Source organism: Bos indicus, chromosome 9 (assembly GCF_029378745.1).
Source record: "Bos indicus isolate NIAB-ARS_2022 breed Sahiwal x Tharparkar chromosome 9, NIAB-ARS_B.indTharparkar_mat_pri_1.0, whole genome shotgun sequence".
NCBI classification, from domain to species: domain Eukaryota; kingdom Metazoa; phylum Chordata; class Mammalia; order Artiodactyla; family Bovidae; genus Bos; species Bos indicus.
Window position 1 is genome coordinate 14,619,086 of NC_091768.1, and position 12,329 is coordinate 14,631,414.

Consider the following 12,329-nt stretch of genomic DNA (forward strand, 5'->3'; position numbering starts at 1 on the left):
GCCTCCCTCCAAGCCCCACAGTAGCCTCCTCTTTTGTCTCCTCTTCTCCTCCTGCTGCTCTCCATGCTATATTTCCATCACCCAGTTTTCTTCTACCACAGAAAGTCTTTTTTCAGTTCCTCTGTGGTTTCAACCGTCTTCATTATCTCCCAGTAATACCCTTCTCACTTCTTTTCCGCTAGCTTAGCACTGTAAATTACAGAAACATGGTATAAATACAGTTTTGCATGGTGGTTAGCAAAGTGTTCAATACAAATTTGTTGCATAAATGAGAGAATATTGCTCCGTCTAGAGACTACATTGCAACAATGCTGCAATTCCATTACTTTATGCTGAGGGAATCAGCAGGACTTTGGATACCTCACTCAAGGCCACACAACTGGCCAAGTGGCAGAGCCAGAATATCTGATGCTTATTCCTAGTATCTCCTACAAGGCCACTTGAGTGTAATGAATTTCAAGTATCAACCAATACTCATACATTTTTTCAATCTATTCATCGAGTGCCTACCATGTTGGTACTCAGGCTGCAATGAAGAACAAGATGGACTGACCACTGGAGCTTTTAATTATGGAAATAATTTCCTGGGATGAAATTAAGGGCACTCAGCATCATTAATTCATCGATGTTTCACTGGAATTGAAGAAAAGTTTATTTCCTCAAGGGAAAGAGTTTTCTATTTTATTCTGAATGAATTCAGAAAAAAACATTCTTCCTGAGTTTAGTAATACAGTTCTGTATGAAAGCAAATGCATCTGAATATTAAAGAGCTTAAAATTGATAGTCAAGCTCATTTTTAATGTCTTTATCCTACAAAATCAATAAAACTTTATCCTACAAAATCAATAAAGCTTTATCCTACAAAATCAAAAAAACGAATAGGTAAAATATTGATTGATCACTTGAATGTTTTGTTAAATTCAAGTTTTTGATATCACAGTGAAAAATTAGTAAATGTTCAACTTGTGTAATGTTTATCTGCATTTTTATATCATTTATATGTCTAATTTTTAAATAAGAAAATCATGTTTATTCATGGTTTTCTGCTCAGTTTTTGATTATCAGGTCACCAATTCAACTTCTCACAAATCTCTCTGAAAGATATTTTAAAATTTCCTTTTGCTTATATACTAACTTACTTCCTGACATTTGCCTTTTCTTTAAAGAAAAGCTGTTTTATAGACTCTGACAATTCTTTTTGCAAAGTAATAGTAGTAAAAAAATCATGATTCTAGACTTGTTTTTTAACTCTTTTCACTTGTAAAAGAGCAAGTACAATATATTCTGAAAACTTCCATAATTTTTAATACTGCTGATTTTCTTAAAAAGCAAAATATTTGTGCATTAGATGAATTTAAACAGAAACAAGAATGTGACTATGTTCATGAAGATTTTGTACATAAATAAATGTACACACTCTAAATAACATGCATATATATGTATATAACATATATACAAGTGCTTGTGCATCTAAAGCTTTTACTAGGAAGGGTTAAGTCTACTAATACCTAATAAAGCTAGATGTTTATTTATGGAAGCACTTTCTTTGAACTGAATCCAAGTTGCTAAAGTGCACAATGCCAGAAATAGACAGCACTGATGGGTAATGTGGATAGGGAAAAACAGAGAGACTCCTTAGCTGATGAAAAATGTTAAAGAGATAGAGGGATTTACTTGTTTTAAAAAAGATAAGAAACAAGGACACTGGAGGTTGTACAGGGGGCTCACTCTACTTCATTTTAGCATCAGGTCAGAGTGCCCTCCTTTGGCATGTGCGTTGCAGAATCCCTATGTGTGAAGAGTCAAGTGAACTACTTACTTAACATCTTTGGTGATATAATCCCCCAAAGTAGAAAGAAACACCAAGATTCATGAGAGCGCTGCTACTGGTGTCACAACATCAAAAGGAACTTAGACGGGAATCCAGCTGCTAGAATTTGAATGAGAAGAAGAAAGCGCTGCAGATTGTTTATGGAAGCACAGATGGCTGAAGGGAAAACAGCCTGCTCAGAGCTGGCTTGCCAGGAGAAACACTGGCAGGACAACGGTTGCTCTCTGTTAACATTTCCCTCCAATTTGAAAGGGTCCTAATTTCACTGCTGGACAATGACTTGACACTATTCATATATGACTTATGTACAAGCTGTGGCTATAAAAGTTTGAAGTGGAAAACATCTGGAGAGAGAAAAAAGCCGTCCACCTAGCAGGAGGTCAGGGCACACGGTGACCTTTTGGAGCCCTCAGAAGAATTACAGAAGCTTAGGAATGGCCAAACAGTGAATGAACCGCCAAGCATGACAAACACATAATTTAAAAAGCATGGTCTGATTCAGGCTTATAAAAAATAAAGTCAGAGAAAAGTGTAGACATTTATGATCACTGTCTATCAAAAGCGAGAGTAAAAGTTCAGTTCACAGTTTAAATAGATACACTAAAATGATTTATTTAGGAACAATTTGAACAAGTTTGCATAATTGTTCACCAAGGAGTGTACAATTAAATACATAGAGTAGTTTTCATAATTCTATGTTGATTTTAACTTGTTACATTTTAGACAAAAAGAACAATTGACAAAGCAAAAGTATGCATCATTCATCAAATCTCCTTTTAATTTAGGAAAGATTTTTATAGTATACAGTGGCCTGGTCAAGACATAGACTGAGGAAAGAGAAAAGGGTGAAGACAAAATTCTTCAAACTGTCGATACTCATTTAATTTCCTAATTAGAGTTGTTTGAGAGGCCCAGCCCTAGAGCGAAAACACATCCATGAGCACGTCAAGTAACCACACCCAACGGGAGGCCCAGACAACCTCACAGCTGAGGGTCAGACACTAGAGGGTTTGGTTCCTGAAAGTGATCATTTTTCCCAACTTCAGTCTAAACAAACCAAAGGAGGTGAGAAGATATAATATAACTTACTCCCCATGCTGTTAACCAGGTTTTATATGAAGAGAAGACTCAAACCAATTATTCTTTATTTAACTAAGCTAATACCATGTTATTGAACTGTTACTAACACATATGTCTGACAGTATGGGAAACTGGAAACTTCAAAAACAGCTTTAGAAAATCACATTACAATGTGAAAAAATTAGGACATAGTCTTCTACTGTGATTTTCAAGGAGTAGGCTCAGACATGAATGCACATATGAACATCTACAAGTCAGTTTTCTTTATATTAGCTTTAAATTTAAAAATTACCTTGTTCATTCTCAAGTTTTATTTATCTAATGCCAAGCCTTCAGGGAAATAGAGAATACTTTGTTAGGTTTTCTAGGCATTACCCTTTGCTTCCCAGTCTCCTCTCTCCCAGATTCCTACCTTTCATGATTTCATTTCCTCTCTGAATTCAGCCAGGACCCTATTGGGCAGTGACTCAAAATGTGTGTTCTGGACGGTCAGCTTCAGCCTTGCTTAAGTGTCTAATAGATGTTTGGAAGCCCTGGAGCCTTCTCTGCTCATTCACCTTGAACTTCATCCATGAGACAGGAGTCCTAGAAGAAAGTGCGGCCCATTGGGAGGCCACGGAAGTTACCCAGGGAAGTACTGTTTGCATCTGAATGAGGCTTTGGTAATAGGAATGGACCTCTACAAAATATTAAGGAATTTAAAATTCAGGGTGTGTGATGCATAAAGTCTTCCAGACTGGAGCTGGGCAAAGGGAGGAAGGCAGCCTTGTTTGTGACTAATTGCCAGAACTTCAGAGACAAAGGGGATTAGAGCCGGGCTCTGCCACCCACCAGCTGGCTGACCTTGAGCAAGTCATCTTCTCCCCTGAGCCCTAGGGTCTTCATCAGAATGTTGCTGCTGGAGGGAGGAGTCAAGATGGTAGAAATGGAGGATGAAGAATTTGCCTCTTCTCACAAGTATATCAAGAATATACCTACAAATGGAACAACAGTCACAGAGCACCTGTTGAAAATTAGTGGAAAACCTCAGGCACCAAAAGGGACAAGAAAAATCCCCACACAATCAGGTAGGATGAAAGAAAGGGAAAAAAAAGAAAAGAGAAAACAGGAAGGGACCAGCATCTCTGGAAGGGATCTGAAGGTGAGGAGAGGTTCTCGTACTCAGAAAAGCCCATTTGTGGTGGGAAAATCAGCTAGGGCAGAAAGGTACCTTCAGAGGACCAGAGGGGAATGCAGCAACCGATCTGTGGAAGGCAGGAAAAAGAAAGAACTGTGCATGCATGGTCTGTGCTGTAGCCCTCTGCACCCCCGCCTCAGCTGTGTGTCTCCTGGTATGGAGGGGGGCTGGGTGCTGTAAAGTGGGGTTTGGAGAGTGAACCCAGGGAAGGGACACCTGCTGGCTGTGAAGGGACAGCCTGAAGGGACAAGTGTAAGGAGCTCCACAATCAGGCAAGTTTTCAGAAGCTCAGGACACTCTAGAAGCAAGGTGCCATTGTTGAGTGGCATGCAAGAGGCAGAGCCACTACTGCAAACCTCTCGCTGACCCACTAGCCCCTGACGCCATGGGCACTGGGAGGGGCACCCATCTGAGCAGGCTCACCAGTCCTTCAAGCCAAACCCCCCTACTATGCGGGACCTGGAAGGTCCATGTGCACTGTCCATGCCAAAACTTCCTCCAGGATCAGCCCTTAGCACCCCAGGGAACTGCCAGTGCTAATCAGGGTTGAGTGCAAAAGCACGAGGTTTTGAAAGCAGATCCAGGAAGAGTACCACTGTTGGCTGTTCAGAGACAACCTGAGGGGCAGGAGTGAGGGACTCCACAGCTGGGAATGCTTCTAAAAGCAGCATGGATTGCCTTGGAAATGAGGCGCCATTGCAGAATGGCACATAAGGGGTGGGGCCACCATTGGAAACCCCCTGCTGGCCCTGGGGTGGATTCCCACCCGAGCGAGCACATCCCAGTCTTTTGCAACTTTCTGCCGGTCTCTGCCACCACAGGCACTTCACACAGGCCCCAGCTATGGCCACTTATCCCTCCCAGCCAGAGCAAGTAAGTGCTCCAATCAGTTGCTGCATTCCCCGGCTCTCACCTGGGCAGAGAAGGTATACCTGAGGTAGGCCCACATGCTGGGGTGGGGCCGAAACCAAAGCTGAGTCCCACTTGGGCCAAAACCAAAGCACAGCCCCCACAAAAGGACTGTGCGACTAAAGAAGTCTATTTAGCTATATAAGCTGAGGATGAAATCTAAGTATTCTCCTCAGTAAAACCTGCATTTGTGGAATATCTGAATGGACGATAAGTGCTCCCACAGTTTAGCTTTAAGCAGCTTTGGACTTTGGGAAAAAATATACATGGGTGTTGTCACATGCGAGTCTATCTCACAGACTAAGCTGGCTCCATAGTGCCAACAGCAGGTCCTGAGACCTACCTGGAGGTATTGGGGGGCCTGCTGCAGAGGCGAAGTTTGGCTGTGGCTCACTGTGGGGGCCAGGACACTGACAACGGAGGCCTCAGGGAAATATTATTACTATTATTTGCTTTGGGTATTTTTGGGTTTTGTTTTTTTTTTCTTTCATTTTGTTCTGTGGTTGTTATTTTGTGTTTCTTTGATGATTTTTTACTTAGATTTGCTTTAGATTTTTAATATATTTTTAATTTACTATTTTGTTGTTTTGTTTTTTTCTTAATTTTTATATGATTTTTTGGGGGTGTTTGATTTGTTTACTTTTTTTAGTTGACTTTCTGTTTGTTTTTGTTTGTTTTCATGGTTTCTTTTTGTTTGGGGAGTTCTTGTGTTTGGTTGTTATCTTTTTTGTTTGGTTGGTTTAGCTTTCATCATTTGTCTTAAGTTTTGTTTGTTTCTTTTTCTTCTTTTCCCCGCCCCCCCCCCCCCCGCCCCGCCTCCCCGCTCCTTTTGGCTGTGATGCATGGCTTGTGGGCTCTTGGATCCCCAGCTAGGAGTCAGGCCTGAGCTTCTGTAGTAAGAGTGACAAGTCGAAGACAGTGGCCCACAAGAGAATTCCTGGCCCCAGGGAATATTAACTGGTGTGAGTTCTCCCAGAGCTTTCCATCTTGAAACCAAGACCCAGCTATACCCAACTACCTGCAGGCTTCAGTACTGGACACCTCACACCAAACAACCTGCTAGCAGGAACACAGCCTCACCCATCAGCAGACAGGCTGCCTAAAGTCATACTAAGCTCACAGACAGCCCAAAACACACCACCTGACATTGTCTTGCCCATCCAAGGAACAAGACTCAGTTCCACCCACCAGGGGACAGGAACCAGTCCCCCATACGAGGAAACCTACACAAGCCCCTGGACCAATCTTATGCACCAGGGGGCAGACACTAGAAGCAGGAGGAACTTGTAGTTCCTCTATAACCATGCAGCCTGTAGAAATGAGACCACAAGCACAGTAAATTAGACAAAACGAGACAACAGAGAAATATGTTGCAGAAGAAGGAACAACACAATGGAGTATTACTCAGCCATTAAAAAGAATACATTTGAATCAGTCCTAATGAGGTGGATGAAACTGGAGCCTATTATACAGAGTGAAGTAAGCCAGAAGGAAAAACACCAATACAGTATACTAATGCATATATATGGAATTTAGAAAGATGGTAACAATAACCCAGTGTACGAGACAGCAAAAGAGACACTGATGTATAGAACAGTCTTATGGACTCTGTGGGAGAGGGAGAGGGTGGGAAGATTTGGGAGAATGGCATTTAAACATGTAAAATATCATGTATGAAACGAAATGCCAGTCCAGGTTCGATGCACGATACTGGATGCTTGGGGCTAGTGCACTGGGATGACCCAGAGGGATGGTATGGGGAGGGAGGAGGAGGGAGGGTTCAGGATGGGGAACACATGTATACCTGTGGCGGATTCATTTTGATATTTGGCAAAACTAATACAATTATGTAAAGTTTAAAAATAAAATAAAATTTTAAAAAAATAAATTAATTAAAAAAAAAAAAAGAACAAATAGGCAATCTACCCAAAAAGGACTTCAGGGTAATGATAGTAAAGAGGATCTAAGATCTCAAATCAGACTGCAGGCATGGATTGAGAAGGTAAAATAAATGTTTAACCAGGACCTAGAAGAGTCGGACACAACTGAACAACTTCACTTTCACTTTTCACTTTCATACATTGGAGAAGGAAATGGCAACACACTCCAGTGTTCTTGCCTGGAGAATCCCAGGGACGGGGGAGCCTGGTGGGCTGCCGTCTATAGGGTCACACAGAATCAGACACAACTGAAGCGACTTAGCAGCAGCAGCAGCAGAAAAACTGAAGAAAAAACAATCAGTGATGAACAACACAACTACTGAAATGAAAAATACACTAGAAGGATGGATAAGTGAGTTAGAAGATAGAAAGGTCGAAATAACTAAAGCAGAGCAGAATAAAGAAAAAAGAATGAAAAGAAATAAGGACAGATGCAGAGACCTCTGAGAGAATACTAAATGCACCAACATTTGAATTATAGGAGTCCTAGAAGAACAGCAAAAGAAAGGGTCTGAGAAAATATTTGAAGACTTTATATTTGAAGAAAAAATTTGAAGTTGAAAACTTCCCTAACATAGGAAAAGAAATAGTCAGCCAAGTCCAGGGAGTGCAGAGAGTCCCATACAGGATAAACCCAAGGAGAAACAAAGGCACATATTAGTCAAACCTACAAAAATTAAATATAAAAACAAAATATTAAAAGCAGCAAAGGAAAAGCAACAATTAATATAAAAAGAGTCCCCATAAGGTTATCAGCTGATTTTTCAGCAGAAACTCTGCAGGCCAGAAGGGAGTGGCAAGATATATTTAAAGTGATGGAAAGGGAAAACCTACAGCCGAGAATAGTCTACCCAGCAAGGCTTTCATTCAGATTTTAAGAGAAATCAAAAACTTTATAGACAAGCAAAAACTAAGAGAATTCAGCACCACCAAACCAGCTTTATAACAAATACCAAAGGAACTTTTCTAGTTGGGAAACATAAAAGAAGAAAAAGTCCTACCAAAAAAAAAAAAATTAAGAAAATGTAATGAGACCATATATATTAATAATTATCTTAAGTGTAAATGGATTAAATGTGGAGGTTCAAAAGGGAGGGGATACATTTATACCTATGGCTGATTCATGGTTGAGGTTTGACAGAAAATAGCAAAATTCTGTAAAGCAATTATCCTTCAATAAAAATAAATTAATTAATTTTTAAAAATGTAATGGGACCATATATATCAATAATTACCTTAAGTGTAAATGGATTAAATGCTCCAACCAAAAGACACAGATATGCTGTCTACAAGAGACCAATTTCAGATATAGGGATACATGCAAACTGAAAGTGAGGGTATGGAAAAAAATATACCATGCAAATAGAAATCAGAAGAAAGGTGAAGTACCAGTACTCACATCAGACAAAATATATTTGAAAATAAAGTCTATTACAAGAGACAAGGAAGGACACTACATAAAGAGCAAGGGATCAACCCAAAAAGATATAATTGTAAATATTTATGCAACCAACACAGGAGAACCTCAATATGTAAGGTAAATGATAACAGCCATAAAGGGGGAAAACGACAGTAACACATGAATAGTGTGCGACTTTAACAGTCCATTAACACCAATGAATAGATCACCCAGACAGAAAATTAATAAGGAAACACAAGACTTAAATGACACATTATATCAGATAGACTTAATTAATATTTATAGGATTCCATTCGAAAGCAATTTTGAGAAAGAAAAACAGAGCTGGAGGAATCATGCTCTCTGACTTCAGCCTATACTAAAATGCTACAGTAATCAAGACAGTATGGTACTGACACAGAAAGAAATATTAATGAAACTGGATAGAAAGCAAAGATAGAGACCCACACACCTATGGTCACTTAAACTATGACAAAGGAGGCAAGAATACACAATGGAGAAAAGACAGTCTCTTCAATAAGTGGTGCTGGAAAACTGAATAGCTATACCTAAAAGAATAGAATTAGAACACTCTGCTGCTAAGTCACTTCAGTCGTGTCCGACTCTGTGCGACCCCACAGATGGGAGCCCACCAGGCTCCCCCGTCCCTGGGATTCTCCAGGCAAGAACACTGGAGTGGGTTGCCATTTCCTTCTCCAATGCATGAAAGTGAAAAGTGAAAGTGAAGTCGCTCAGTCGTGTCCGACTCTTCGCGACCCCAAGGACTGCAGCCTACCATGCTCCTCTGTCCATGGGATTTTCCAGGCAAGAGTACTGGAGTGGGGTGCCATTGCCTTCTCCAAGAACACTCTAACACCATACAAAAAAAATAAATAAATAAAATAAACTCAAAATGGAATAAAGACCCCAATGTAAAGCCAGACACCATAAAACTCTTAGAGGAAAATATAAGCAGAACACACTTTGACATAAATCACAAGATTTCTAACACCATACAAAAAAATAAACTCAAAATGGAATAAAGACCTCAATGTAAGGCCAGACACCATAAAACTCTTAGAGGAAAATATAGGCAGAACACACTTTGACATAAATCACAAGATCTTTTTTGATCCACCCCCTAGAGTAACGAAAATCATAACAAAAATAAACAAATGGGATTTAATTAAATTTAAAAGCTTTTGCATAGTGAAGGAAACTATAAATAAGGTGAAAAGACAATCCTCAGAATAGGAGGAAATATTTGCAAACAAGAGTTAATCTCCAAAATATACAAACAACTCATACAGCTAAGTATAAAAAATAAATAAAATAAAAAAATGGGCAGAAGACCTAAATAGACATTTCTCCAAAGAAGACATACATCTGCCAACAAACATATCAAAAGACACTCAACATCACTAATTACTTGTTGTTATTCAGTCACCAAGTCATGTCCAAGTCTTCGTGACCCCATGGACTGCAACACGCCAGGCTTCCCTGTGCCTCACCATCTCCCGACGTTTGCCCAAGTTCATGTCCACTGAATCAGTGATGCCATTACAGTGAGGTACCATCTCACATCAGTCAGAATTTCCATCATCAAAAAATCTACAAATAAGTGCTGGAGAGGATGTGCAGAAAAGGAAACCCTCCTACACTTTTGGTGGAAATGTAAATTGACACAGCCGCTATGAAGAACACTATAGAAGTTCCTTAAAAAATATAAACAGAACTACCATCTCACCCAGCAATCCCACTCCTGGGCATATACCCATGAGATAACAATAGTTTAAAAAACTAAAATAGCCAGGACATGAAAGCAACCTAAATGCCCATCAACAGAGGAATAGACAAAGAAGATGTAATACATGCACACAAGGAATATTGCTCTGCTATAATAAAGAATGAAATTGTGTCATTTTCAGAGACATGGATGGACCTAGAGACTGTCATATGGAGTAAAAGGAAGTCAGAAATAGAAAAGCAAATATAATATAATATCACTTATATGTGGAATCTAGAAAAATGATATGGATGAAATTATCTGTAAAGTAGAAATAGAAACACAGATACAGAAAATGGACATACGGATATAACTGGGGAAGAGAGGGGTTGGAGGAACTGAGAAACTGGATTGATATATATACACTATGTATAAAATCAATAATTAATAGGAACTTCCTGAATAGCACAGAGAACCCTACTCAATGCTCTCTATATACTGATTAATGGTGACTGACTCTTTGCAACACCATGAACTGCAGCCTGCCAGGCTCCTCTGTCTATGGAATTCTCCAGGCAAGAATACTGGAGTGGGTAGCCATTCCCTTCTCCAGGGGATCTTCCCAACCCAAGGATGGACCCAGGGTCTCCTGCATTGCAGGCAGATTCTTTACCATCTGAGCCACCAGGGAACCCTGTACGGTTACCTAAATGGGAAGGAAATCCAAAACAGAGGGAATATATTTATGTGGATAGCTGATTGACTTTGCTGTATAGCAGAAACTAACTCAACATTGTAAAGTAACTATATTCCAATAAAAATTAATTTTAAAAATAAACTAGCAGAATAATAATAAAAAAAAGAAACAAAATGGTGCTGCAGTCACTGGGTTGTATAAGGGTGAGATGAGGTCAACCAGCACAGAAGCAGCACAGAGCCTTACACACAGCAAGTGCTCAATAAATCCTAATCACTTTTAAGATGATTTCAGGTTTCTGGCCTGAATAGGGAAGAAGGAAGAAATGAAGAGAGAGAGAGAGGAGTGAGGAAAGACTGAAGGAAAATTATTATTTAATTTTTAAAATCAATCTCTATTTTTTACTTGTACATTGTACTTGTTAATGTTTATGCTTTATACTAATAACCTTTTCTATGAAAGGACTGGAAAAGTTCAGTTTTCATTCCAATTCCAAAGAAGGTCAATGCCAGAGAATGTTTAAACTACTGCTCAATGGTACTCATTTCACATGCTAGCAAGGTAATACTCAAAATCCTTTAAGTAAGGCTTCAACAGTATGTGAACCAAGAATTTCCTGATTTAGAAAAGGAAGAGGAACAAGAGATCAATTGCCAACATCCATAACATCATAGAAAAAGTAAGAGAATTCCAGACAAACATCTACTTCTGCTTCACTGACTATGCTAAAGCCTTTGACTGTGTGGATCATGACAAGCTGTTGAGAATTCATAAAAAGATGGAAATACCAGACCACCTGACCTGCCTCTTGAGAAACCTTTATGCAGGTCAAGAAGAAATAGAACCAGACATTTGGAAATTTGGAAATTTACATCAAGGCTATATATTGTCACCCTGCCTATTCAACTTATATGCAGAGCACATCGTCTGAAATGCCGGGCTAGATGAAGTGCAAGCCAGAATCAAGATTGCTGGGGAAAATATCCATAATCTCACAAATGCAGTTGATACCACCCTTATGGCAGAAAGGGAAGAGGAACTAAAGAGCCTCTTAATGAAAGTGAAAGAGGAGAGTGAAAAAACTGGCTTGAAACTCAGCATTCAGAAAACTAAGATCATGGCATCAGGTCCCATCACTTCATGGCAGATAGATAGGGAAACAATGGAAACAGTGACAGACTATTTGAGGGGGTTCCAACATGTATACCTGTGGCGGATTCATTTTGATATTTGGCAAAACTAATACAATTATGTAAAGTTTAAAAATAAAATAAAATTTAAAAAAATCAGTGCAGATGGTGACTGCAGCCATGAAATTAAAAGACACTTGCTCCTTGGAAGAAAAGCTATGACTAAATTAGACAGCATATTAAACAGCAGAAACATTACTTTGCCAACAAAGGTCGATCTAGTCAAAGATACGGTTTTTCCAGTAGCCATGTATGGATGTGAGAGTTGGACCATAAAGAAGGCTGAGCACCGAAGAACTGATGCTTTTGAACTGTGGTGTTGGAGAAGACTTTTGAGAGTCCCTTTTACTGCAAAGAGATCAAACCAGTCAATCTTAAAG